Genomic DNA, 15,209 nt, shown 5'->3' on the forward strand with positions numbered 1-15,209 from the left:
CACAGCCCTTCTGTAGTGATCTTCCAGCTGTCTCCTGCTTCAGTCCCTCCGTGGTTGCCCTTTGCCCTCTGGCACAAGGCTACACCCCTCAGCATGGCAAGCCAGGCCTCTTCTGATCTGGCCTTTTCTACCTCTTCAACTGTTTCCTCACTCCCCCTCCCACTTTCAGCCCACACTTCAGTTATGACAAACCTTGTGCACTTTCTCAAATACCTTGCTTGTTTTATCTGTCTTTGAATATATGCTGTGTTTTGGGGGATGACGGTAGTTCTTCTCCAGGAAGCTGGCTCTCTCATCTGCCCTCAGTCTGAGCAGGAGCTCTTCTCCTACACTTCCTGTGTCACAGGAGTCATCGGTGTCACAGAAGTCATCTTTCTGTTTCCTACCTGTCCCTCTCTTTAAGTGGTGAGCCCTTTGATGTGGGAATTGCTCCTTCATATTCTCCTGCCAGGGCGGCGTAAAAAAATACCATGGAATAGATGGCTTACACACAGAATTTTTTTTTTTTTCAATTCCGGAATATAGAAGTCCATGATCAAGGTGTGGGTCGGTTTGGTTTCTTCTGAGGCTTCTCTCTTTGGCTTGTGGATGGCCATCTTCTTGCTCTGTTCCCCACATGGTCATCTTCTGTCTCTGTGGTCTATGTCATAATCTCCCCTTCTTATAAGGACACCAGTCATATTGGATTAGGGCCAGCTAAAAGGCCCTGTCTTACCCTAATTATATCTTTAAAGGCCTTATCTCCAAATAGAGTCCCATGCAGAGATATTAGGAATTAGGTCTTCAATAGATGAATTTCAGGGAGATACAATTCAGTCCAGAGCAGCCTTCCATTTTCACTTTGCCAACACCTACTCCTGAAATGGAGTCACAATAGGTATGAGAATGAATGAAAGAGTGTACGATTCAAGGTCACTGGGAAAGAAAGTAATCAGAAAGGAGGAAGGGTGGAGAAGACAAAGGAAGGTATACATAAGAAATCATACCGGAAACCCAAGGTAATGATGTTGCTACATCTGTGCATCGAATTAGTGCTGGGCTCAATTCTGACTTCCTGAGGCCAGAGGAATAAAGGAAAACACTAAGAATTATGTTATACGTGACAAAGGATTAATTTAAACACCAAGAGTTAATACAATTTAGAGAGAGAGAGATGTATTTTATAATTTTAAATTTCTTCCTTTTCGTTAAGGGTACTCACCTCTACCATTTCCTTTTGGATTTTTGGATTGTGTTTAAATGTAGAGAACTAGAAAAACTCTGTGTTCTGGGATTTTTAAAGTTAGTTATAAAGCTCAATTTCAGTTATTTACTTGGTCAGGTGGGGGAATAAAAAATAAGTGGCATTTAATGTAATTCAATAAAATTCACTTCTAAAAACAACTTTATTATGCTTAGTATAAGCCACATTTTCTGTTTCCACCCTCGGTATGATTAAATCCTCCCACTGAGGATTTAACATTGACATTTGAAAGGAATTGATAGAAAACTAGATCCTGATAGGAAACAGTTCATTAGCCTGTGCTTTGTTTTCAGGAAAGAGCACTTACATAAGGTTGTGTCTAATTGAAGAGCTCAGCGAAGGTCTTTGATTCTGAGTGCCATTGACAATGAGAACCAGAGATACTTCAAAGTGGCCTCATGTGACTCTTAATCCATCCAGAGCTTAGCTTCTTCCTCCAACAGATGTGGAGGCTGGACCAGGATCTCTAAGGGCAAGTTTAGCTCCGTCCTTCTGAAATTTTATGGCTCTGACATCACCATCAATCATTATTGCCAACACTAATTGAATAATTAGCACATGCCCAGGCTGTGCTGAGTGGGCACTTTGTATGCATTACTTAATATGATGTTCATTGCAAAATGCGGTAGGGGCTATTCTACCTTTACAGATCAGATGACTGGAGTTTAGAGCAATAGTAACTTATAGCTGGTAAATCGAGATGCTTCCAACTGAATGCCGTTCATGTGGTTTTGTGTTATGATTACAAGCTCTAACCGCTATATTATACCACCCAGCTTTAAGCATTTGGTTAGTACTGGGCTTAGACTGGGCTGTTAAAGCAGAGTTTAGCAAAACATGTCACATTTATTATGGTGGTAAGACAATCCGAAATGATAAAACTTTTGAGGTCCTAATGTCCAAGACCTCCAGGAACCCATCTGAGGTCAAAGTTAAGATCATTCAGCTTGCTGCAGATAGGAGATGCATGGAGGAGCTGTGAAACATTCCAATAAGAGGGAGTGGGGAAGTCACCTACTACTGAGTTTGGGCTGTGCTGACTGGTTCTAAGAAAGAGCTATTATGGGTTGAACTGTGTCGCCTATAAAGATATGTTGATATCTTAACCCCTACTACTTCAGAATGTCATCTTATTTGGGAATAGATGCTTTACAGAGGTAATCAAATTAAAATTAGGGCATTAGGGTGAAACCCAACCCAATATGACCAGTATCCATATAAAAAGGACAAATGTGGACATGCGTGGAGGGAAGACAACAAACCAAGGAATCGCCAAAGACTGCCGGTAAACACCAGAAGCTAGAAGATATATATGATATATGTTTTATTTATATATATATATATATATATATATATATATATATATATATATACAGAACTGTCTGTTGCTTTAAGCCCTGAGCTTGTGGGACTGTTGCAGCAGCTCTAGCAGGCGAGTACAGGGGTGGAGAGAGCTGAGCCCAGTTTTGGATTGCTGTTCGTTCAGCAAATGGATATCTCCGTGAACTTTGCTCAAGAATGGAAGGAAGAGGGGGGAACTGGGAATGTTGATAATAAGAAAACATTGATCATTAATTTTTTTTTAATTTTTAAAAAGCTTTTTTTGAAATTCTAGGTAGTTAACATAAAGAGTTATATTAGTTTCAGGTGTCCATTATAGTGATTCAGTGCTTCCATATGTCACTAGGTACTCATCATGAAAAGTGTACTCCTTAAGCCCCAACACCTATTTAACCCATTTCTCCCCACCAACTTCTTCTCTAGTAACCATCAGTTTGTTCTCTATAATCAATAGACTCTTGGTTTGCCTCTCTCTATCTCTCTCTCTCTCTCTGTTTTTCTCCCTTTGTTCATTTGGTTTGTTTCTTAAATTCCACATATGACTGAAACCATATGCTTTTCTTTCTCTAACTGACTTATTTTGCTTAGCATTATACTTCCTAGTTCCATCCATGTTGTTGCAAATTGCAAGATTTCATTCTTTCTTATGATTAATACTCCATTATATACATACATATATATTTATGTACATATATATGCTACCTTTTTTTTATCAGTTGATGGACACTTAGGCTGTTTCCATAAATTAACCATTACAGATAATGCTGCTATAAACATTGGGTGCATGTATCTCTTTGAATTAGTGTTTTTGTATTCTTTGGGTAAATATCCAGCTGTGCAATTGTGCAATTGTTTGTCATAGGGCAGTTCTATTTTTAACTTTCTGAGGACACTCTGTACTGTTTTGCATAGGGGCTGCACAAGTTTGCAATCCCACCAACGGTGCATGAATGTTCCTTTTAGTCCATATCCTTGCCAACACCTGTTTTTTCTTATGTTACTGATTTTCTCCATTCTGACAGGTATGAGGAAGTATCTCATTGTCATTTTGATTTGCATTTCCCTGATGGTGAGTGATAATGAACATTTTTTCATGTGTCTGTTGGCCGTCTGGAGGTCTTCTTTGGAGGATTGTCTTTTCGTGTCTTCTGCCCATTTTTAATTGGATTATTTGGTTTTTGGGTGTTGAGTTGTCTAAGTTCTTCATATATTTTGGATACCAACCCTTTGGATATGTCATTTGCAAATATCTTCTCCCATTCCATAGGTTGCCTTTTAGTTTTGTTGATTGTTTCCTTCACCCTCAGAAGCTTTTTATTTTGAGGTAGCCCTAGTAGCTTATTTTTGCTTTTGTTTCCCTTACCTCAGGAGATCTTTGTAGGAAACAGTTGCTATGGCTGATGTCAAAGAGATTGCTGCCTGTGTTCTCTTCAAGGATTTTTATGATTTCAGGGTCTCATTTAATTCTTCAATCCATTTGAAATTTATTTTTTTAGAGCACTGATCATTTAAAAGAAATAATTTTTGGCCATTTTGCAACTATGTTGTGGTTTTGCATAGGTTCTGTTAGAAATATTGTTGATGTTCTATTAGGAACATTTCAGTCCTATAGGAAACCCTTCTAGGATTCTAATTTCAATAGGACTGATTTTTATTTTCTCAAGTTTTATCTTTAGAGTAAAATATTTATTTATTATTACTCTATTATATAAAAATAGAGTAAAATATTTATTTTAATTATTTTTTTAAAAAAATTTTCTTTTTTTTACTATTCTCAATATAGTGTTCTTAAAAATATCTATATTCCAACTGTTCTTAAACACTTCTCTACATGTTTTACAGATTGAATATAACTTCCAATCATTGTAAGTGGTAATATAAAATTTCCTTTTAATGTAATTTCAGCTAAAGAAAGATTTTAAGGGCATATTAGCACAGTGGTCCTGGGTATGGCAAAAATTATGAAGGTAGTGCCCAAATGATTGAAGCTTGGGAAAAATTGTGCAGCAGGATTGCTTCAGGTTTCTACTACTTTGAAATAAAAAGAAAAGCTGGATTTTTATTACACGAATTCATTTGCAAATGTTGAGAACTTACATATATAAACCCTCCCACTTGTTTATGTAGAGGTTGTAGGAATAAAGAACAAAGCTAGGAAAAACACAAGTGGTATCAAGAATTAATTCAGTCGAAAACATTAACTTTGTTTATATACACTCAACATAAAGGCCTGCCTTCTTCTATTTTTTTTTTCTTTTTATTTTGTTATGAATTTGTGATTTTTGTCTTGGGCTAAAAAGATCTTGTCTTGGGCAAGAAACTTCATGTTAGGCCAAACTTTATTTAAAAATAAGTTGTGTTAAACTAGATAAATGATCAATTTTCCTTCTGACTCAGTGATATATTTCTCTTTAATTCTAAGTCCCCTGGAAGAAGCAAAGATCCTTTTTGCTCTATGTACTGTAATGTGAAGCAAAGTATGTAATAGGAAGTCATTTCTCTCCTAAAACTCAGCTGGTGAAGTTGGTGGCAAGGGTGGACTTGAGAAGGACTGAAGTCTCTTGACAACAGTCACCGAGGATAAAGTGAAGATAGATTGGGAAGAGAGTTGTGGAAAGGGCAGCTGACCAAGGCATCAAGTCATGTACCATTAACTTTTGTCTAGGGCTGGCCAAGCAATGAGGAAAGCATGTGTTGATCCAGACCCCCTTGCTCCCCTCTGTACATGCCTTGTGGCCACTTATTTCCAACACTGACTAGACCTGAGAGTTCCATTATTGACCTGCCTTCTAGGCTTGGAAATTCACTTGCAAGGTGTAACACTTTTCATACACTACATCTCCTATTTACAACTGTCTTTGTAAGGGGTCTTGGTAGCATGGCCCATTCATAAATTTAAATTTATCTGTCCTTATACAAGGCCTAAGTTATGATGACAAACTATGAACAGGCACCAATGGGAAGAAAACATTGAGGGAGGCAAAAATTGTACGTACTTGATTCTTCTAATTTTTTTCTTAATTTTTCTTATAACTTCTTGATTTATCATTTAGTCATGCCCTTGAATCTGGAGACTTAACATCAACCACAGGAGAGTTCAGCCTTGGACTGAACCTATTTCTCTTCATCTCTCACGTGGCCTCACTATTATTTTAAATTTCTAATTTCAAGTGGACAGAAGTTATTAATTTATTTTTTCACTTGTTTTATTATAGCATAATTCGCATACCATTTAATCTCACCTATTGACAAATGCATATAGTCGTATAATCAACACAATCACAGAACAGTTTCATGATACCTCAAATTCTCAGGAGCTATTTTTGGTCAGCCCTTCTGAAGCCCTGACAATCACTGATTTGTTTTCTGTCCCTTTAATCTAACATTTCCCAGAATGTCATATAAATTGAATTATATAGTATGGTCTTTTGAATTTGGCTTCTTTCACTTAGCTTAATGTATTTTAGGCCTTTTCATGTTTCTACAGGGTTCAAGAGTGATGAAAATATTCCTGCCAAGTAGCATTACATTGTACGTACATAACACCCTTTGCTTACCCTCTACACAGGTGATTGGCTTTCGGTGATTATGAATAAAACTTCTAAAAATATTCTTGTGCGGGTTTTTGTGTGAACATATATATCCATTTTATTTATTCATTGTTCATGTTAAATACACTTAAGTCAATTAAAAGTGGCAGGGAATTTCTTTTTTTTTTCCCATTTTATTTTATTTCTTTTCAGTGTTCCAAAATTCATGAATTTCTAACTTATTGAAGAATCTTTAACAGCTTCGTTAGGAAAATGAGAAACAGAGAAACGACGACCCTGGGGAGTCAGGAAGCAAGAGAATCTAATTAATTCAGCTTTTATTTCTTAGTCGACAACTGAGCCTGCAAGCATTTATTTTGGGAAAACATATTTTTGGAAGTATACTCTTCAGTCAAAGCAAAGGAAGGTATTTGGTCAGGTGAAGGGAAGTCCCAGAGCAAAATATCTTGTGTAAAGAAGGCAGACATGTGGTTTGACAAAATACATCGTCTTCAACGAATCCTCATCACTGTCTGAAGAGAGGATATGAAGTCAGCTTAAGCAACCCTGCCAATCTATCAGTATCTCTCACTTAGACAAGTTAGAAGCTGATTGATTTTGAAGAGCTAGAAGTGTGGACCTGAAGAAGCCAGGTGTAAAATGCTTCTAGCCAATTGGCACCAGGGTGAGTTTAATCATGTGATGGTCACTGTCATGGCAGCCATGTTTTTATCTAACTGGACCCATTGTAGCTCTACTGGTCTTATGTAGTCATGATTGCAATGCCTGGAATAAGAAAACTCAGTGAGCCAGATCCTTTACAGGGCAACATATCACAAATTCTTTAAGACTCTTCATTTTCTTTTTTTCATTTCTTTTCTCCTATTTTCTTGGGTTTCCAGTCAGCTTTTCTCAGCTTTTTTTTTTTTTTCATATGTCAATTCCTACATCGGAACTTGTGATTCATTGAAAGCAGAAGAAACATTATAGCATTTCTTTGAGACCAGAAGCAGAGAAAAGATTACTTTAGATTTTTGTAGATTAAGTCTTAGCTACAAAGCATAGATTTGAGCAGCTTTGCTGAGCTCAAACCCTTTGTGTTTGTTACATAGGTATTAGGTACGAACACAGTAGTTTTATTTCCTTTCTGAGTGAGTGTTTTTGCTCCTAAGAAAATGTGTTTGCTATTAATCAGAACCTTGCATCTTTAAGTTGCTTTATCAACTGGCCTGTAATTCGTTCTCATAGCCTTCCCTCCAGGCATTTGTTTTTCTTTCAGTTTGCCTCTAAGGAAGCTGAAATGGATGCAGATTGTCCTGCCATGCCAGGATCTCTTTGAACATCTGTCCAGTCATCTGATCATCCATTTCCTCCTCCCACTCACAAAATCCCACAGAGACAGAACTTGCCCAGGTTTGCACATATGGCTGATGCTCACAGCTTGAAAGTGTCTAAGCTCTTTAAGATTGATTTTCATTTTAATGAAAGCTCATAGTTTTGCCCAGAGATGAAAGCAAGGTGTTAGAAATCCCCAGATTTCCAGGTTGTTAGATCACGTATGCAGTAGCTCAGCCACGGCTGCCACTCCATTTTTAGTAGGGAAGCATGCATAAATGAGCCTGATTTCAAAAATATCCACCTCAAAGTTTTAGGGGGTCCAAAATGTACTGTAGGGGTCTGGTTTCAAGAGTTTCCTTTGAACTATTAGAATTCCATGTTGGTGGAATCGTACGGTTACCAAATAGCTTCTAAAAACAACCGGGAAAGTAGTTCATGGAAATATCCAATTGGGGAAAAGAGTGAATGCATTTTGAACATGCAGCACCCCCAGCTGGATGAAAGTTTTAAGGCAGAATTCTCCAGTTAGGAGGCTGACTGACTGCACACTGTCTCTGGCCCCTGGAATTGCGACTGGTTCTTTGGGCTCCACCTGGCTTGTAATGGCAACATTCGGAGGGAGATTTAACTAGGAATTGTGAAAACATAAGAGGATTTTGAGAATGATTGAGCTCTACTTTTTGTATCTCCAAGGTCCTATCTAGTGTGTTTTCTTGTCTGCAGAACTTTTCAAGTAAATTTATTTGAAACGGAATTAATTTATGGAATGAGAAGAGTTCACCACACAGTTCACTGAAGTGCAATTATGCTGTGAACCGGACATAATATGTCATAATGTTCAGATAGGAGCTTCTAAACTTCTAATTCTTCCTCAGTAGAAATTGATGGCATCTTCAGCCAAGTAGGGCTGGTGACTTCTCTTACTGCCTCTTACATGGTTTGTGTTCTGCTGATTCTGATTCTGTTTGAAGAGTCCTGTCCCAGGCTCATCTTATGTCATTCTGTATCAAAATCTCCTGATGTGCATCAATAGATAGAAAAAAATCACTATTTTTGAGATCTTGAAAACAATGCAGAAGCTGAAGTTGGTACTTCTAAAAAAACAAAACACCAACAAACACCCAAACCACCAAACTGAACTTCACCATGAATGCAGAATTTTTTCATGGCTTTCCAAGTGGTTTACTCTCCACCCAGCATTCTGCATAAACACCCATTGTGGCTATTTATCACCCCAGAAATGTTGTCATCCCAGACGCAAATGTAGTATAGCGCTTCTCTGTTTATCTGTACCTCTTGCTCAAAGGCATCATGGACTTAACTTTCTTAGCAGTGATGGGAACCATATTCTTAATTTTTCTTCTTTTCTTGGGAAGAACAACTTGAACCTTGAGACCAAGATGAAAACCTTCTCTGTAGCACAGGGAGGCTTTTGTGCTGCTCCCCTGTAACAATACCCCATCATCTCCCAATGCGGACTTGCTATTTTCCCTCATTCTATGCCTATGTGAAGTGAGCAACACCCCATTCCCAGAAATGGCTACTGCTTTCTCCTCCAAATTTATGAGAGAGTCCCAGCAGAGAAGACTATGATGGCATGGGGAAGTGATATTTGTAGCTGAAATTTTTCCCCATATGCCCATATTTTCATAATACCAACTATAGAAAGTAAAATGTGACACAATACTTCTAGGTTGGTAGAGAGAAGAAAACATGGTAAGGGCTTTCTCTTTCTTTCTTTCTTTTTTTTTTTTTAAGTTTAAGAAATTCTGAACATAACGATTAATTTATCAACACATTCTTTCTAGTCCTCATGGACAGACATTCTGATTGGTTGGTGTGGAGTTGTGACTCTAATGTAATCCTCGGGGTTCTGCTCATTTTCCATGGAGTCCTACTTCAAGTGTGTCTGAGCTTTCCTGTTCAATGTCTTCCCCCCTCTGCTCACACCACATGTGCAGCTTTGGTGTATCCCAATGTGCTTTGAATGGCAGTCTCTACTCCTTCCCCTCTTTCTCCCATGGGCCTTTACTGGGCCACACCCTGAGGCAGCTGTAAAAGCCCAGTCAGACATGGTGTCCAGCGTTAGCTCACAGGGGAGCTATGTCCAAACCCAGTCAGAAGACCTTTAGTCAACAGTTCAACATTTATCCTTATAAGTAGGACATCTATAAAACATGGTGACAGAGTTTATGATGAGAAATATGACGTAAAAGTTGATGTCCTTGGTACCAGAGAAAGGAGGTTCCTTCCATAGAAGGGAGGGCTATTTGATGCTCTTGTCTCGCTTTCAGAACACTTTTCGGTTCTGGGGGTTGCAAACAGAATCACAAGCTTAGTGTTTTGGCGAGAGCAAGGGACCAGATGGAATTCAAGAGTTTTAGTGTCTTTTCATAGTTTTTTTCAATAACTTATTTGATCTTGAGCAACTTCCTGTGAGATTCAATTTTCCCAGAATTGTAACTAGGGCACTTATTAGAAAGGCAGATTGCTTTCTCCGTTTGAGAAGTTGGAAATACAGCATATGCCTTTTCAACAATTTTTAAATGGCTGGGGTTTTTCTTGTTGTTTGTGGAGCACGTTGGGCATATTGTGTTGGGTCTACTGGTCTTCATGGTATTGCTCCATGTTTTCTGTCAGAGCTGGCCCTACCTCTCCACTTAACGCCTCTCCTCTTCAGTGCCAGTCATTTCTACGGTGACTTCTACCTAGTTTTAAGGACTCTTGAAGCATATCAATCATATATTCATATCTTTCCTTCCCTTGATAAGGTGAGAGTGTTAGCAAATCGGCACTCATTCATGAAACTGATCTTTAAATAATAATGGTGTGAACTTACTAGTCAAAGTGTCCAAGATAATCAGAGCTCTCATGAGTACTCCGAATCTGATTTGAGTTTATTGTGACTGACATAGTGCTCATATAGAAGTCTCTCCATAAATGTCAGCTACAGTGAAGAAGAAACTTGTATCCCTTTTTCTTGGGCCACTTTTCCCTGGGAAGAAAATCAGGATGACAGGAGGAATCTCAGATAAGTGGATTTATCTGGCTGCTCCTACATCTGCCCATGGCACTTCCTTAAATTCCTGTAGATTAGTTAATTCCTGGAAAATGTTTTTTACATGCTCTGAATACAATTCTTCTTGCCCTGTAGTAGATTTACCCCCTTATTGATGGATTTGCTTGTCATTCCTGGCACAGGTATGGATGTTCCAGAAGCAGCTTTCTATGCCTTCAGTGATACTCGCCATGTGCATTGCATGGTGTGTGGTCCTCTTTGGGGGCTGAGAGTATTCATTCTTTTTTTTTTTTTTAAATGTTTTAAAAGTTTTTATTTATTTATTTGACAGACAGAGATCACAAGTAGATTGGGGGGGCGGGCTCCCTGCTGAGCAGAGAGCCCAATGCAGAACTTGATCCCAGGACCCTGAGATCATGATCTGAGTTGAAGGCAGAGGCTTAACCCACTGAGAGACCCAGGTGCCCCCGAGAGCATTCATTCTTAACTCTCAATGCTACAGACCTTTAACTTTTACTCCTGCTATGTATACTTTTTCCCATGAACCCATGGGGGCAGGGGCTCAAAGGCTGTCTGTACTACAGTGGTGCTCAGAGTGCTTCTTCCTTTCCATAACTTTCCCCCAATGTGAGTCCTCTTTCTCCTCACTAACCTCAGGAAATACCTTGGTTCATCATATAAACCATCTTCAAAAGCTCCTGCCCTACCAATTCTCTGCTCATTCCTGAACCCCAAAGGGGATATCACTTAAGTTAATTTGGAAATTCTACTACAGAAGCTTCACCCTGGTGATCACTTCATTTCACCCAACTTTCTAATAGGGAGATCTGGCCTGTGTCAGAGCTTTGCTCTGGATGGTCTCCCACCTGAACTCTGCCTGCCTGGGAATGCAGCTGAATATGCAGGCTCATGGGACGATGTACAGTGATTTCTGCCCAGGTGGAAGCTGACACTCACCTGGGACTTTTTATCCTGCATCCAGGATGGAGAAGCCCTGAGTGAGGCAGAAAGGTTCTTCTGAGTTGGATAAGAAAAAAGTATAAGTTTTTGAAAGAAAGGGATCTTTTAATGAATATAGCAGTTCATAAGGAAGGTTGAGTGCTGTGGGAGCATGCAAGGTCCTTGAATTATTTTCCCAGGCCTAAGTACCACATGTTTCTTCTGAAGACTCAAGGGAAGGGTCTGTTTCCAGGCTTCCCTCCTCACTTCTGGTAGTTTCTTGCTTGGGGCATCATAACTTCGATCTTGACATGCGACCTCCCTGAGTGTATGTCTTTTGTAACAGCCCCGGTTATATTGGAAGAGGGGCCCCTCCTCCTTCATGATGGCCTCAGCTTAACTAATTACATCCACGCTGATCCTGTTTTCAAATAAGGTCACATCTGAGGTGCTGAGGTTAGGACTTTGACATAGGAGTTTTGGGGGGACACCATTCAGTTCCTACATCGTCCTTTTTCCTGCTCTATGCTTGGATGTAGAGCCAGTTTGAAACAGAAGTCAGACCAAGATACAGCTCTAACCATTGCTGGGATGTAAGTACCATTTTCTCTGTTTGCTTTACGTAGACATGACCTGGATGTGCTATCCAAACATTCTGAATTTCTGACAATCTTCTCCCAGTCAGACTCGGCTCCTGAATGAGAGATCGGTCTTTAAGATATATTTGTTGTGCAACTCAGAGACTGTCTAAAGGTAACCAGCCTTAAAGTGGTCACTAAAAATGGGAGAAGAGCAACACAAAAACAATTTAAAAAGAGTGTTATTTGTGTTATGTACTAACATTTGTGAACCAGATTGCATTAGGGCCAGACCCTTCTAATTGAGAGAAGGATTTTTGTGTTTGGATCAGTGTCTATTTTGGCCAAAATTATGATTTTGAATACGGGACGTTAATGGTGTTCCATGTTCTACTGCTTGAAAGGAACAAATCTCGTGTGCACAATTATTTATTTTAAGTCACTTGTAGTTTAATGATCAGACTTGAAAATGAACAAGCCTTGCTGGTATTGACTGTGTTAGGGCAAGAACTCAGGAGATGAAGGAATGTCAGGACTGAATTTTTCGACTTGCCACATTCCACAAGAGGGAGAAGCCCATTTCTGGAGGTGGTTTTGAGAGAGCATTCTTACAATTCTGCTCTGTTTCTACACATGAAGGGTCTATGTACTCCCAAGGTGGGGTTTTCTTACAATCACTTTGTACTGTGCCCTGTCGCTTAGAGAAGAAGAACCTTCCTTAGGGGTTGCCTGTGGTGTGGAACAGAGAGCAGGCCAGGACTCGGGTGCTGTGCTGCACAGCTGTCCTCAGAGATAGGGGCATCATGGGATACAGCAACTAAACATCCATCTTATAGGAGGGGTGTGTGGGGACTTTCCTTGAGATTACATTGGTTCATATGATTAAATCCCTCTCATGTTAGTTACATCACCAGTGGGAAGAGGTTGTAATTTTAACTGGTCTCTCTAGCAGATTCTTTATGAAAGATAATGGTTTCTGGTTTGATGACAATGTGTGCCATTATCTCCTGCTTTTCTTTCTTATACAATTAAAAGTGTTGAGAAATGTATTTTAGTTATTTCCATTTCTTACATATAACACTGCCTAAAACCAGGATGCTTATTTGTTTGGGGTTTATTGCTACTAAACCTTCCTTTAACCTGAGGCAGGAAGATGGCACCATGACTTGTATTCTGTAAAAAAAAAAAAATTGTTAACAGACTGTGGAATATACATGTGGAAGATGAGGAGAGAGGTGACCAGACATTCTTGTGTTCATCTTTCCTTCCCTCCTCAACTCCAGACCAGCAATAGATCTCACCTGCTCTACCTCCAAACGGGTCTGAACTCCTCTAACTTTTCCATTTCCCTCTAACTACTCGTCCCAGGCTGAGCCACTCTCCGTACACGCTGGGGCTACCGTGATCCCAGCAACTCCTACGCTTCCGTTTTGTGTCCTTCAAACCTCATCTGCACCTGGAAACCAGGGTGATCTTTGAAAGCATAAATCTGTCACGGTGCTGCTCACCCTTTGGCTGAACTCCAAACCCAGCCTGTGAAGCTCCTCTGTTCCCACAGCCCCATCCTCTTACCCAACACACTCCAGACAAAAATGTTCCCCTTTCAGGGTCTTCAAATAGGCTGAGGACCCTCAGGGCCTTCCCATATACTGCTCCTTCTGCCTGGAACAGAAGGCTATCTCACCACCATTCCCTGCCAGCACCAGCATGCTTACACACACGCGCACACACACACACACACACACACATGCTCTCCCCACCTTCACCCCCCACCCAGACAGGCACAGGCACAGGCACACAGCTGGTTCCCGGGCATCCTGCAGGTCTTGGCTTCAATGTCTCCCTTTCAAAGAAGCCCCCTGAGGCGCCCGTGCTTGAGTGTTTTCCCTTCTTGTCATTCTTTACCACTTCATTTTGTTCCTTTATCATGCAACACCCTGGCGGTTTTGCTGTGAGCACGCTTTATTCACCTACCTCTTCCTGCCCATTTTCTCCCCGAAGTAGGCATTGTGTCAGTGTTTCTCATCAGTGTGTACTGTGTTCTCCGCACATGCCTGACAAATGATAAGCACTAACTATTTGTTGAATGGATAAGGAATGTAGAGCTGGCAGGAAGAGGGAAAGGAGGAAATTGAGAATAAATCGGTCTCCCCCCTTCATAATTTTAAAGTTGGAAGAAGCTCTCAAATTTCAAAAGAATTGTAGAGAACACAATGGGTAAATAGTTATTATGTAAAACTATCTACTTGGGTCATTGCATGTAATGAGTCCAGAAATTCTATACTAGGCCCTGTGTGTTTTTTAAAGATCGGTTTATTTATTTGAGAGAGAGAGAGAGAGTTCACAAGTTGGGGGGAGGGAGAGAGAATATGAAGCAGACTTCCTGCTGAGCCTGGAGCCTGAGATCATGACCTGAGCCAGAACCAAGGTCAGATGGAAAACCAACTGAACCACCCGCCTGCTCGAAGCATCGTGTGTTTTGAGTAGAAATTTTACAGAAGGAATTATGACACAATAGATATACTTTCCTCTAGTTGTGAAAGGAAAGAAAGGAACTTAGAAAATGATTATTTGAGGTAAATCTCCAGTATTTTTTGTATCTCTAATAAGATATCAGGTTTGTATTATTATTCTTTGTGGCTTTCCTGTACTACCAAATAAATCTTATTTCTCATGGTGGTCCAACTGTGCACCCTTAACTACATTTATTTATGAATTTTTGAGTGCCTACTGGGTTGTAATACTATCCAGAATTTGGGCTAATTTCCATATTTTTTCCTTTGTTTATGGTACTTTTCTACACTGGGAAATCAGTTCCTATTATTTTTTTCTACTCACCCTTCAAAATCTAGTTCTGTCTCACTTTCTTTGGGAAAGCCACTCCTATTTCAACTCAAGGGTGATTCCTCCATATTTGAAACTCCAGTTTTATTTATGGTTTTATAACTTCCATTTGTGTATTAAAATTTATTTACCTGTGGTATTTTGCCTTCCACAGCTTTTGGGGGCTGGGTTATATCTACTGCCTCTCATGTATACATCATTCAGCCCAGGCAGGCACGTAGTAGGTGCTCATTAATTATCAGGGGATTTATTGATTGACATAATTGCTGCTGTGTACACATGGAGAACATGCACACATAGGCTTATTTGCTGTGGTTGTGAACTAAAGGAAACCAAGTTATTATTCATAAATGTATGAGCCAACAGGGGTTGGTCAA

Source organism: Mustela nigripes, chromosome 6, assembly GCF_022355385.1.
Source record: "Mustela nigripes isolate SB6536 chromosome 6, MUSNIG.SB6536, whole genome shotgun sequence".
NCBI classification, from domain to species: Eukaryota; Metazoa; Chordata; class Mammalia; order Carnivora; family Mustelidae; genus Mustela; species Mustela nigripes.